Raw genomic sequence first — 14,882 nt, 5'->3', positions numbered from 1 at the left:
GAGTCTACAAAGACTGTCTGCCTTGCAGTCACTGCATGCTGGCCCACCTCACTTTATGTCACAATACTGAGTACTGTGCTTTGGTATTAAGTTCATTAGCTAAGAATGAACAATCATTAGTGTGAACCTAAAAGCCACAACCTGTTATAGATCCACCACCACCACCACCCCAGAGGTTACAATTTGAAAGCAACATTTCTATATTTTAGGCAAAATTATTGTGGAAATTTCCCAAATGTTCAGTACTCCCTATTTAACTAAAAGTAATCAATCCAGAAGGGAAAGTATCCTAAACTTTCACAGCTCAGAGAAAAATTGTATGGAAAAGATGCTTCAGCACATGCACTTTTGAATCATTTTGCTATTAATAAATCACACATTTGATAAAGAAGATGTGTTTTTTTTTTATAAAATGGACTACTACTCAGCCATAAAGAATAAGAAACTAGAGACAATTATAGCTAAGTGGATGCACATTGAGGGCATATTCTTAAGTGAAATAAATAGGACACACATGTAAATACCGAATACTTTCTCTGGTGTGAAAAACTGAAAGTGTAAATAAGGATCAAAATGTATAATTGATACTGTGAAATAGGAAGAAAAGGTCTAAAGGAGTAGGGGAAGTGGGAGGGGTAGGGGAAAGAAAAGAAGAGAAAAGAATAAAATATGAGAAAAGGAAAAAAATGGAAACAAAGTCTTTGTAAATAGGATAGGGTATAGGGGGTGAAGGGATGGCAGGGAAATGGGAAAAAATAAGAACCAAGATACTCATGTAAAGGTACAAGATCCTAACAATGAATGTAACTGTATTGTATACCTAAAATGTACCAATAAACTTAATGAAAAGAAAATCACACATTTCATCAGGTAACAAGGTGCCTGAGTGTAATCCCACTATTTTGGACAGCTGAGGCAAGAAGGTCACAACGTGGACACCAATCTGACAAATTTAATGACTTAGACTTAACTATGTTCAGATTCTGTTGATTCACTTATTTATCTGAAAAAATCACATGGGAGTTATTTATAATGTATACTGCTGGGCCCACATTAGAAGTCTCTTGGGCCTTTGGATCTCATTTTCAAAAACAGTAAGATCTATATTCATGGTAAAATATTTTAAGATGGTATAAGCAGCCAGTTACAACCTTATGAACATTTTTGAACAGCTTTCAAATGAATGACTTCATTAGATATATTCCCTGTTCCCAACAAAGTCTTAGCAGTTTTCTACCAATGATGTACAAATGGTGAGCATTTGTCTTTCATGAAGTTTTGACTTTTATTCAGGGTTGTCTTTTGTTTTTAATTTTTTAAGTAGTGATATTGTATATTTTATGCAGAATTGTATTACAAATAAGTTTTTAATATTGTTCTTTTTTGTGCAGTCTTTAAGTGTCATGCTAGTTCTTTTCATATGATATAGACGTTCTCTCAAAATATTTACCAGAGGAATAAGGCAGTTTATAGTCAGAAAGGCTGGCATTTTGGTATTTGGGGAAATAATTTATTTTGCATAAGCCTGTGGTCACATCATTTTGTGTATATGCAGCCTCAATTAAATATCAAGTACTATACTAGTTCAGTGGTGGTACATTTATTTTACAAATTTGTTTTCATTTTTGTCATGTAGAATACTGCCTTGGTCATCATAATGTAATCTGTATTTGTGTACCATCTTTTTATGTTAAATATCTTTAAATAAAACAAAAAAATCAAATACCTTGTGCTCCCTACTGATAACATCTCCTTGTGTCCCTGTCGGAGGTAGTCAGTATTCAAAAAGCTTCACTCATTGTTCCCATGTTTTTCTTTATTGCCTTCAAAATACCTACATGTGTACCCTTAAAAGGATTATGTAGTTGACTGCTTTTGGCCTCTTAGAAATACTGTGTATAGGGGCCGGAGATTTAGCTCAGTGGTTCCATTGCCTACCTGCCTCCCAAGCGCAAGGTCCTGAGTTTGATCCCTGGCACCAAAAAAAATAAATAAATAAAAAAGAAAGAAATACACTGTATGCATTTACACAGGGAATTTCTGATACTTATTTTTTCCACTCAGTATTGTGCCTCATAATTCATCCTACCATGCTACACAGCTAATCTATCATTTGAATAGACCATAAGCTATAGGCCTTTCCTATTTCAAGTAGATATCGGATCCATGGTTTTGCTATTGCAAAGACTGCTACTATTAACATTCTTACACATGCCTATTGTGTGCAGTTGTATGACTTTTTCTAGATTCTATTACTTAGGAATGGAATTGCTGTTTCTTGTAGTACTAGGATTTTTCAGTCAGAAGAATGTGTACAACTTCCTTCTATTCTACATATTCATCAATGATTGGTACTTTTGTTATGTTTTTAAAACTTTATGTCAACCTGTTGGATAAAAAGTAGAATAACAAGAAATTTTGGTTTTTAAATAATTTTCCTGTATTACTAACAAAGTCATTCAATTTTTTTTAATCAATTTTTTTTATGACTATTGGCAAAAACCTTTTTTTTCTGTAAAAGGTCCACTTTCCTTGCATTTTGGTAGTTTTCTACTGAGTTGTTGGAATTTTCTATATATAAAGAATATTAATCCTTTATCATATTTAGGACCTCTCTTTTGGTTCTCTTTACAGTAACTTTTGGTGAACAATATTATTAAATTCAGAGATATCCATGCCTTCTATCATTCTTATTTTGAAGATGTTTTCCTATTTAGTGCAATTAAAATATTTCCTTCTCTTCTGAAAGAATTTTATCTTTCACATTTAAATGTGTAATTTACTGGGAATTAATTTTCATGTGTGACATGAGATAAAAGAGTTTCATTGCAAAGAAATGTCCTTTCCCTCTCACTACTATGTATTGTGCTTCCTAGACAAGGATTCTACCACTGAGTTATATCCTGAATTTATCAAGTTTTATCAGGACTTCAGGGTACTATGACTAGTGAGCTGAAAGGTGTATTCACAGATGTCCCAAGATGGTAGTCTCTAGAACCTCCAAGTGTTGCTCTATATGGCAAAAGAGTAAATATTACTTTACATCACATAACATGATTAAATTAAAGCTCTTGAGTAGCTGTTTTCCCACATTATCCAGTGGATCCTAACTGTAGTCACATGCATCCATATAAAAGAGAAAGGTGGTAGTGGTGGGGTTAACACTACACATGCAATGGAGAAGATAATGTGCATATGGAGCAGAGAGGTGTGAGCCTAAACCAAGGAATACCATATAAAACTAGAAGCTTGAAGAAACAAAGATTACCACCACCACATGACAGGCACCCTCAGGTCTCCAGGGACAGTATGGCTCTGCCAAAATCTGATTTTGGACTTCAGACCCACACAACCATGAGACAATAAATTGTGTTAAGGCATTCATTTTGCTGTATTTTGTCACAACAGCTCCAGGAAACAAAGCAGCATTGAGAATTAGACCTTACAGGCAAAGAAAAGTTGGGATCAAACTCTAAATTCAATAATTGAGTAAATGAAGAGCTTTAGCTAAATTACTTATACTCGCTGGCTCTTATTTTACTCATCTGTAAAGTGGGAAAATACTAGCTATCTTCCATTTAATCATTATTTTAAGAGGCAGTTTGTGTTTGATTGACAAGCTCACACCACAGGAAGCATACAACAGTGATATGCCTTTCAATATGCCAGCTACAGTAGTCATTTTTGAAATTGTTTGAAACATAAAGTTCTTTTAGAAGAGTTCTTCAACTGAATATTTGGAGAAGTCATTTTAGAATTACTTTTATGGAAATGAAATAAATATACCACTATTTTGTCTATTTGCAATTTTTACTACTTAAGCTAGGAGAGGACAATAAAGGAGAGAGAGATAGCTGATGTCCCATTCATTCCACAGAAATATAGCTGGCAGATGTGGATACTGATGTATTCACACCTACCATCCATTACTCTATCCTTCTTATCAAAAGTATCTTGCTATTCTAATATCTTCACAGTTCATGAGTCTTGGAGCTGAGGTCTAAGCAGCAAAACTCTGTCATATTTAGAAAGGATTGGCTTAAGAATAGACTCATGCTAAGATTTGGTCAAAAAGACTCAAATAACTCCTTTGTTGAGTGCTTCCTAGAAAGTTCTGTTTTCCTTAGAGTCTAGAAATATTCTTTCTCTAACTCAAGATGCGTAAGTAAGAATGTTACTGCTGAAATACTGTGACATTTTAGGATGAAGGCGGCAATTTCGAATACAAAGTGGAGGAATGTTTATGTCGTTGACATGTTGAATCAGTGGAAAATGACTTCATCCTACCTTATCATTTTCAGTTAAGCAAGCCAATAACATGCTCCCTTTTTGAAATGTCAATTTTGAATTACAATTTTGGTTACTTGCACAGAGAAAACCTAAAATAGGTAGTACAAGTTAGGCTATGAGACCACTCACCTGAACCCGAACCTGGGTAACACCCCAGGGCCAACACCCTTGACCTTTGTTCTAAGGCCCACTACCTAAAAGCTGAGAGAACACCAAAGACCCCTGGAAATTCCTAGAATTCTAGGCCTGGGCATACGTATGGTAGACTTTTGACCTTTCTTCACTTGGAACTTGTTAAAGGTTCCTACATACGCACTGCATCTCACAGATCCAATTATAAGCAAGTCAATTATTGGACAGGACAGGCACAGTAGTGTCAATCGTGTTGTTAATCATGCTCCGAATGACCCAATGAGAGGCATCCTAGACCTAGCACACACAGTTCAAATCTCTGAGCCAAACTTATTCCACTCTCTCACCCTACTTCTCTTTTTGCTGTTGGCATGAGCCTGCTTGCTGTGAACATCCCCTTCCTTTTAGTTTATTAAACTCAACTGCTTTTCCTTACTGTTGCATGTAACATCTAATGCTTTGTTCACTGCATACAAGAACCTGGAAACCTATTCCAAAAGCCCATTCTCCGTAGTAACACTTATCCTAAGTGATACACTGACCTATTGAATGCTAGACACAGCTCAGATCCTAAATAAACCCATTTTTCATTGCCAAAGCTTATGGCCCTAAATAAACACATAGTCGCTGAAATTTAATTATTTAAATTCAAATGTACTGCAGGTCCCATAAGGAAAATTGAGAAGAAAAGAAAAGATCTTCAACAACTAAGAACTAAAGATGAAAAATAGAGGGATATTTATAGTTTTAAATTTTTTTTTTTTTTTTGGATTTGGGGAAAGAAAGAAAAAAAGATGTATAGTTCTGAGTTCTATAAAATAGTGTGCAACTATACAGCAGCTGGCTCATAATCTTTTTTTTGTAAAATTTGCTTAAAATGAGTTTTCTCTGTATAAAATTGTTATAAGAACATATGTTTCCTCTAAAATTCACCAGTTGGATAATGTTTTCTGTTGAAATACTCTGAGTCCTCTCAGGAATGTGCTAAATGCAATGTGATTTGAAGGGTGAATCAAAGTGACAGTCTTAAAAATACCTAAACCTAACATTTATGTTCACTAGGGTACAAGGCATAAATAATAAATTTTAGTATGTGGTCTAATGGGAAAAGCTGAAAAACATACAGAAAAAGATATGTAGCTTAAAAGTAGGAAGGCTTTATACGTTATTTGGGCAGATTCTTGGTAAATCAGAAATTATACTTGAAACTACATTTTCACAAAGAAAATATATTTTCTTTCATTCATAAGAGGTGATTTATTATTTCAAGAAAAAAAATTACTCCAAGCTTAACGATGTTGTCCTATTAACTGAGTATCACTTTCAATTTGGTATCTTCCAAAGAGGTTATTCCATAACCTCTCATTTTGCATAGAATTTGGTATCCTCAGTTTATACTCCATAATCGCTCATTTGTTACAAAATAAATTAATGGATTCTGAGAATGATTTCATAAAATAATGGAGTGTTTCTGGAGCACTCTTTTGAGTAGAATAGGGAGGACAGAGTCTCCATGGATGTCTGGAAATCTGAGCACAGACACATAGGTAAGAAAAATTTTGTTCAGTGTTTATACTTAAATACTTATTTATTGCTAAATATATTGTCACAATAAATTTTGTAGAACTTTTGATTATAGATGAATGCAGATTGGAATGAAAAAGTTTTGACTGTGTTTTATTTTCTTTTTTAGGGCAAAGTTTGTTAGTTGTTTGCTATTCCAGCTCTTCAAAACCAGCAATGATCTATAAACAGTTATTTAAAAGAAGTATCAACAGAGAAGCATAAATATCAAGTGGTGATAAGTCACTTTAGAGTGACGGTCAAGCTCTTATCAAATACTTAAATCTGTGATCTACTGCTCTCTAGCTTTTTGTCCTCCTGCATCACATCCCATAACTGAATTAGCACATACATATTTTTATGTTTCTGCATATTACAGCAACAAGAAATGAGAACTGTGAGACTGAGGTGAAGAATCATCTAAATGTTTATTTATGGATTCACCAACACCTACATGGGATGTAACACACTACAATGACCTAAAAAGAAAAATTATCAAGTCTTCATTCTAGACCAAGAGTTGGCAAACACTTTCTGTAAGGATCCAGATAGTAAACATTTTAGTTTTGTATATAGGCTCATTCACAATTGTTCAACTCTGCCATTGCAATGAAAAAAGTGGCTATGGAAAATTTGTAAGTAAAAGAGCATGGCTCTCTTTCTATAATCTCTACTTAAAGAAATTGAAATGTAAATTTTATATAATGTTCACACATCATGAAATATTTTTTCTTTTAACTATTTAAAAAAATGTAAAAACAAGTCTTAATTCATAGTTGTAAAAAAACAAAGAAAACAAACAGTAGGCAGGTTTGCCCCACTGGGCCACAGTTTCTAAGCCTAACCTATCTTAAATATCTTAGAATTGTGAGAGCCAAGAATAACTCAGCTTCTTTTCCTTTCTAGTCCTTGAGCTAATCATGCCACTGCTATCTTTTTCAACATGAGAAATCATTAAGGATGAATAAGGGACTTATTTGAAAGCACTTTGTGTTCTCTTCTGTAATTTCATAGTTTAAGGTCTTAAAATTATATATCTGATCCATTTTTAGTAGATTTTTTATGTTTTCGTATGGTGAGTGATAGGAGTCCAGTTTCATTCTTCTATGTACGGATAGGCAGTTTTCCCCAAACCATTTATTGAAGACTTTCTCCAAAGTATGTTCTTGGCTCTTTTGGCAAAAATATCAGTTGAATATAAATATATGGCTTTATTTCTCAGTTCTATATTCTGTTCTATTAGTTTATATATCTGGTTTTTGCTAGTTCTATGCTGTTTTGGTTACTGTATCTTTACAGAATGTTTGAAAGTCAGTTATTCTACTGCCTCATTCCTCTAGCTTTAGTCTTTTTGCTCAGGATTGCTATAGCTATTCAGAGTTTTGTGGTTTTCTATGAAGTGTAGCATTTTTTTCTATTTCTGGGAAGTCACTGGTAGAAGAGTACGGAGAGGACATACTTCAAAAAATTTACATGAACAAAGATATTTTAGAAAAAAAAATCAAAAAGCACAGAAAACAAAAACAAAAAATGGAATTACATCAAATTAAAAAGCTACTGCAAACAAAGAAAATAACGGAGTAAAGAGACAACCTGCAGACTGAGAAAATATTTGCAAACTATTTCATCTAATCCAGAATACATAGGTATCTCAACTCAATAGCACATAAAACAAAACAAAATCGGCTGGGGATTTAACCCAGTGGTTTCGTCACCTGCTGTGCAAGTGCAAGGACCTGAGTTTGATCCCCGGTACCCCACCCCCCAAAAATCTAATTTTAAACAGGGCAAATGATCTGAATAAACACATCTCAAAGAAAGACACATGACCAACATGTATGTAACTAAAAAGCTCAGTATCACTAATAATCAGGGAAATGAAAATCAAAATTACAATGAGATACGACCTCAATTAAAATGGCTGTCATAAGAAAGATAAAAAAGTTCACAAATTTTTGTAAAATACAGAGGAAGAGCACTTACATTGTTAATGGGAATGTAAATTAGTACAGCCATTATGAAAAACAGTGCGGAAGTTCCTCAAAAAGCTAAGGATAGAACTACTATATGAGTATATATATATATATATATATATATATATATATATATATATATCCAAAGAAAAGGAAATCAACATATCAAAGAGACACTTGCAATCCCTAATCTGTTGCCATACAATTCACGATAGCCAAGACATGGAATCAACCTAGATGTACTTCAATGAAAATGAGTGGAAAAAGGGAAAAAATAAATACACACACACACACACATACACACACACACACAAGTCTCCCTAGTGGAATATTATTCATCTATAAGAAAATGAAATTTTGTCATTTGTGGCAACATGGATGGAACTGAAAGGTGAAATAATCCAGGCACAGAAAGTCAGTTACTGCATGAACTCACATATTTGTTCCCAATATAAATGCTCCCAGTATAAGGAAATGATGAATGTCTGAGTTGATGGATACATTAATTTTTTGCTTAATCATTACATACCATATACATGCATTGAAGTAACACTTTACCCCATAAGTATATACAATGATTATGCTTCAATTAAAATTAATTTAAAAAACTTGAAATCACATTGTGAAGGTTTTATGAAAAAACTAACAGTCACACTCTACATCTTTATACCTGTATAAACAGTAAATCTTGTTCACATGTTTCAAACAATGGAATAAAAACAAAAGTTGAGAGACTTTTTTCATATGTCATTGTCAAATTTCTTCCCACTTTCTTCTTTTTAAGTTTCTAATTCAGATAAACATATTCTAAGTGTTAAAAGACTCTGGCTTTGTTCAGTCATCTATCAGTGTGGAAAAAATACTCCAAATTTAGTATCTACAAACAGCAGTGACATATTATGTCTAGCAATGTTATAGGGTGGCTGTTGTATTCTTCTCCTATAACTGTGTTCAACTGGTAGGCAATGGTCTGGACTTAGCTGCTACAGTTGGGATGGTGAGGGTAAATGGATATGCATACAGGAACGGAGAGAAAATTGTGCCCACCAAATAATCACCATATCATGCTTTCATCTCAGAGTCTGTGGAATATATATATATCATACCTGCATATTATCAGTAATAACCCTAACAGTATTATTATAAATGTTCACAATGAACTTTCAGACCAACACATATAAACAGCATTTATAATAATATACATTGTCATAAAATTCATTTATGTTACTTCTTGATTTTATAATGTGAAAAACTCGAAATTTTTCTCTGGAGCCAATGCAGGCAGTAAATATAAGTAGATGCTACGAAGAACCTCAAATATGTTAAGCAACACTTTCAAGTAAGATACAAGGGGATTTACTGGAAGAAGCATATAGTTATGCATTGTATAAATTGTAGAGACAAAGGTAATAGGGATGTCTTGGGCATGGTCACAGTATGAATCATGCTCAGGAAAGAGCTCCCAGAACTTGTCACAGTAAACTTAGATGTGTCAACAATAAAGCGCCCCCTTTTTGGGAATGTCACACTCTCTAACATTAAGACATTTTTCAAAAATATCTGACAAATGAGGTTCTGGGTTTCAGTACTTGAAATGATGGGGAAAACAAGGGCTGCAAGTTTATGGTACTACTGGATGATGGCAAATTGACTCCTTCCCTCCTGATGCTCAACTGAACCAGTCCAGAATAGTATTAGTAATATCTTGTTTCTACAAATATAAGATGCCAGGCTAATGTATTCACCATTCAATAACTATAAGTCACCACCAATTTGAAAATTCATTTTAAAATTCATGGATTTAGAGATAAGATGTGAGAAACACGCTCCTTACAGTTGATGCAATTTGTTAGTAGTACTAACAATAGCATGAACTCAGTAATAACCATAAGAATATCATAATCATTTTTCATACTTTTCTGACAATGTATATAACAGACTACAAGGTACTTTTTATTATTATTCCTAATACAGGCATGCGGCAACTGTTGCTAAAAAGATCTTTACCAGTTCAAGGTCAGAAAGATAGTATATCCAAAGCCAAGAGTCTATCACTGGTCTTTATAATTCCAAATTCAGCTTCTAATCACTAAGCTCTATGGTTTTCTGGCAAAATAATAATTTTTTTATTATTAGAGAACACAAATTTAAAAGCAAGTTAACCAATATATTTTAAAATCTCATAATATTCTTGGGGATTGCTGACTAAATTCAATATCAAAAACAAAAAATGTTTTGATTCCACAATCTAAAAGTTTACTATCTGTTACAAAGTCATAAAAAATATGACTAAATGGGGCTGGGGATTTAGCTCAGTGGTTCTGCCACCTGCCCTGCAAGTGCAAGTTCCCAAGTTTGATCCCCGGTACCAAAAAAAAAAAAAAAAGACTAAACAAGTATAGCCATTTCTTAGGTCCTAACTGCTGCTGTCCTAATATTCCTCACATACTTAAATCTATGTCCAATTCCAAAGTGTAAGTCTATTTGACAGAATTAACTATCACCCAAGAAAAACTCAAAGAGAAGAAATGCTCTTCATCATGACAGGCTAAATTTCCCTGTGATAACTAAGAGACTGCAGTAGCTTACAAGAACAAAGATGTACTTCTTCCACATCATGTCCTTTGTGGTCAACTAGGACTCTACATGTCCTTTCTCTTACTCCAGCTGACAGAGATAACATGATTTGGCACATTTCTCAGATGCTGTGGTGTTGGGCAAAGTGAACCCTCTGGAACTACATACCAGCAATAAATGTCTGATCTGGATCTGTCCCTCAGTGCTTCCACATGTTACTGGCCAGAAAGTTTCTAGGCCTCCTTCTACCAGAGGTGTTAGAAATTGCCTGGCAGGCTGCATCTAATATATGGGCAGCATTATCAATTACTGTGATTTTCTCACAATTATTTTCAAATAAGCATGCTGGCTGGTAGCTCTTCCTACAATACTACTTCAGATAAATATTTCCCTACATTTGGGGGTAGGAGGACCATTCTAGAAATGGAATAAAAAAGAATGTGATCACTTCTTTTGGTGGTAACTTGCTTTTCATATCCACTGTTTGAGAAAGTATATATGACAAAAAGTGCAAATGAATTCAAGGATGCCTTTAACTGAATTAGTGTTTCAGTGACAACAGAGGGTAAATATGCATTTGAAAGTAATACATAGGTATGAAATAGATTCTTTACATGAAAGTAGCATCATTCTGGCATTAAGGCTAGGGGATGATTAAAGAAGTCATTGCATTGATCTTTGTCCTGATCTTTAAAATTTCCTCCCTTGTAGGAGCTTTGGGTTTGTCCTGCTCTTTCTTTACCAGAAGCTTGAGGTTCAGCATCAGGTTGCTTAATTGGGCTCGCTCTGTTTCCCTAATGTGAGTATTCACTGCTATGAATTTTCATTGTAAGACTGTTTTCATTGTGTCCCATAGATTCCGATATGTTGTATTGTCATTGTCATTTAATTGAAGGAACTGTCTGATTTCTTAATTTCCTCTGTGACCCACTGGTTATTCAGAAATGTGTTGTTCAATTTCCATGTGTTTATGAAATTCTTGTGATTTCTTTTGCTATTGATATCCAATTTCATCACACTATGGTCTGATAATACACAGGAGATAACTTCAATTCCTTTGCACTTTCTTAAACATATTCTATGAGCTACTGTGATAAAAACAGCATGGTACTGGCAAAGAAACAGATCTGAGGACCAGTGGAACAGATTAGAAGATACAGAAACAACTCCAGACACACTCAGCCATCTCATCTTTGACAAAGGAACCAAGCACCCTCACTGAAAGAAAGATAGCCTCTTTAATAAATGGTGCTAGAAAAATTGGGTTTCAATTTGCCAAAGATTAAAACTAGACCCATATCTCTCACCATGCATTAAACTAACATCAAAATGGATTAAAGAGCTAAATATTAAAACAGAAACACTAAACCAGCTGGAACAGAGGTTAGGTAGAACTCTTGAACACATTGGTGTAGGAAAAGACTTTATGAACAAAACCTCAGTTGCCCATGAACTAGCACAAACAATCAACAAGTGGGATCTCTTCTTACTAAAAAACTTCTGCACAGCAAAAGAAACCACCAATAGTGTGAACAGATGACCCACAATGCGGGGAAAAATTTTCACCTGCTGTCCCTCAGACAAAGGTCTACTATCTAGAATCTAGAAAGAACTTAAAAATTCAGACCTCCCAAATTGAAAGACCCAATCCGAAAATAGGCATCTGAAATGAACAGCATTTCTCAGACAAAGAAGTAGAAATAGCAAATAAATACATGAAAAAATGTTCAACATCACTGGTCATTCGAGAGATGCAGATGAGAACAACACTGAGATTCCACCTCACCCCAGAAAGAATGGCTACTATCAAGAAATAATCCAGTAACAAATGCTGGTGGGGGTGTGGGAAGAAAGGAACCCTTCTCCATTGTTGGTGGGAGTGCAGACTGGTGCTACCACTGTGGAAATCAGTATGGAGATATCTCAAAGAACTAGGGCTAGAGGTCCCATTTGACCCAGCTATTCCCCTGCTGGGTATCTTCCCCAAAGAATTAAAAGAATCATACCACAGTGATATATGAGCACTCAAGGATATATATGTGCACCCATGTTTATAGTGGCACAGTTTGTAATAGTTTAAAGCTTCAAAACAGCCCATGTGCCCATCAACTGGAAACTGGATAAAGAAAATGTGGTTTTTTAAAAAATGGAGTACTACTCAGCCATAAAGAATGAGAAACTACAGACATTTATAGCTAAATGGATGCATATTGAGGCGATACTCTTAAGTGAAATTAATAGGACACACGTGTGTAAATACTGAATAGTTTCTCTTGTGTGAGAAACTGAAAGCATAAGTAAGGATTAAAAGGATTAAAATGAATAATTGATAATTTGATATAGGAAAAAAGGTCCAAAGGGATAGGGATGGTAGGAGGGGAAGAGGGAAGGAAAGAAGGGAAAGGAAAAGTTAGGAGAAAAGAAAAAAATGGAAATGAGGTCTATGTAAACAGGGAAGGGTGGAGGAGGGAAAGGCCCACAGGTAATGGGGAAAAAATAAGAACCAAGATACATCATGTACAGGTACAAGCATCCAATGATAAATGTAAATGTATTGTATACCTAAAATAAAAGAATTTAAGGAGAAAAAAACACGTAGTCCCTGGATTTGAAGGGTTTGCTCTTGCAAAGAAATCAAGAAATGAATAAATGGCTAAGACTGAGATGGTCTTAGGATAACCTGAAGGAAAAAATAATGGATCAACAGACCAATCATTAACCTCTGGTGATATTTAGCTTCACTGATAAATTGAAACTTGTCTTGAATATTTAAGAATGTGTAAGAATTATTTAAGTTAGATGGTAAGAAATGGTTTGCATATAAAATTGGAAAAGCAGTCACAGGCAAAAAAGTGAGGGCATTTACAAGAGTGGCACCAACTGTTCACACTATTCTGCAGCTTGGGATTTTTACTAAGCTAGGTTTCATGCGCATCTCTACAAACCAGTAATAACAGACCTAATTTGTTCTTTTTAGTGTCTTCATAGTAATATCAACAATAGCTGCACATTACATATAGGATTGTCATCTCCTAATGAACGTGGAGACCATTTCCAAGGTTATTCTACAAATACCGTTGTGATAAACATCCATTTCTGTATAACTCTATGCTTAGGGCTTTGATTTCTCTTAGGATCAATTACCCAAACTAGCATTGTTGAGTTCAGTGATATTTTATTTTTAAAAAGCCAGACTACAATATCAATTTATCTTCCCATCTGTAGGTTACAAATCTTAGTCAATTCGGAAAATTTCACTACTAAAATAATAGTAGCCCTTCATTGTAACTTGTATTAGTATACGATCACTGATGAGATTGAAAATGTTTCCTTTTCTGTTACACTATTTACATCCATTGATAACTTCCATATTGTCTTTTTCTTGCCATGTTTATAGTTTTAATATGTAGGTTATTTATAATAATTGCATATAATTTTTTCAAATATACACATTTTTGTTGTTTGCCAATGGGCTTTGTTTATAAAGATGTTAATCTCATTTATGATGTAATTTGCTTTAAATTTAGGTTTAAATTTTTCAGGTTATTATCCACTATTTTTTGTCTTTAAGGATTTTTTTGTTTTTGATCTAGCTTTAGATGACTTCTTTGAGAAAGTCATCCATACCTTAAAGTTGTACAAATATTAAAGTTTATTCTAATGATTTTTAACCATTTAAAAACTTTTGATCTATTTTTTATCTTAAAAACATGCATCATTTTAAAGGTATCTACTCCGTCAGATAAAAAGTCAAGGAGAGATAACTGGTTATGATATTAATAATAAGTATATAATACTTTCTCATCAGTGTAAGTCACCTGGGACTCCTCTCTGCTCTGAAGTCCAGGATGATAGAATGGCTATTATTTTCTAGAACAAAATAGTTATAGTTTGGAATCTGTCTCATTTTATTTATTTATTTATTTATTTTTTGCAGTATTGAACTCAGGACCTTGAGCTTACAAGGCAGGTGCAGTGCCACTGAGCTAAATCCCCAACTCTGTCTCATTTTATATATATGTGCTGTTAGGGTACTGGAAGCAACAGAAGCAAAAGGAGGAGGAGAATAAATTCTGGCTTGAGATTTGATTCTATCAGACCTGAGTCCTATTGCTTATGCGGATTTTCCCCCACCTTGCCAGCCGATACAAGTGAATTTGATCTGTTTGTGGAAGGCCTGGAAGTGATTGGTAAGTGTGAAAAATGACACCAAATTCTGTTTGGTCAGCCACAAGCTCTTTGGATCCACCATGGATACTCATGGTGATACATTTTAATATTTACTTTATAATCAGATTTCTGGGAAGGCTGCTTATATTGTATAACTGGTCTTAGAATGTAAATTTA

The 14,882-nt window shown here is 34.2% G+C and overlaps 1 protein-coding gene across 1 annotated transcript in view; it reads right to left on the bottom strand.

The window, feature by feature from the left end:
* The window catches only part of Znf385d (zinc finger protein 385D), a 1,018,268-nt gene that overhangs the window by 423,464 nt on the left and 579,922 nt on the right, over positions 1–14,882 (bottom strand). The window lies entirely within an intron of this gene.

The sequence above is a fragment of the Heterocephalus glaber genome, unplaced genomic scaffold (genome assembly GCF_053883595.1).
Source record: "Heterocephalus glaber isolate CG9 unplaced genomic scaffold, H.glaber_assembly_v1.0 deba00001472, whole genome shotgun sequence".
Classification (NCBI taxonomy): domain Eukaryota; kingdom Metazoa; phylum Chordata; class Mammalia; order Rodentia; family Bathyergidae; genus Heterocephalus; species Heterocephalus glaber.
This window is presented reverse-complemented; position numbering and strand designations above follow the sequence as displayed.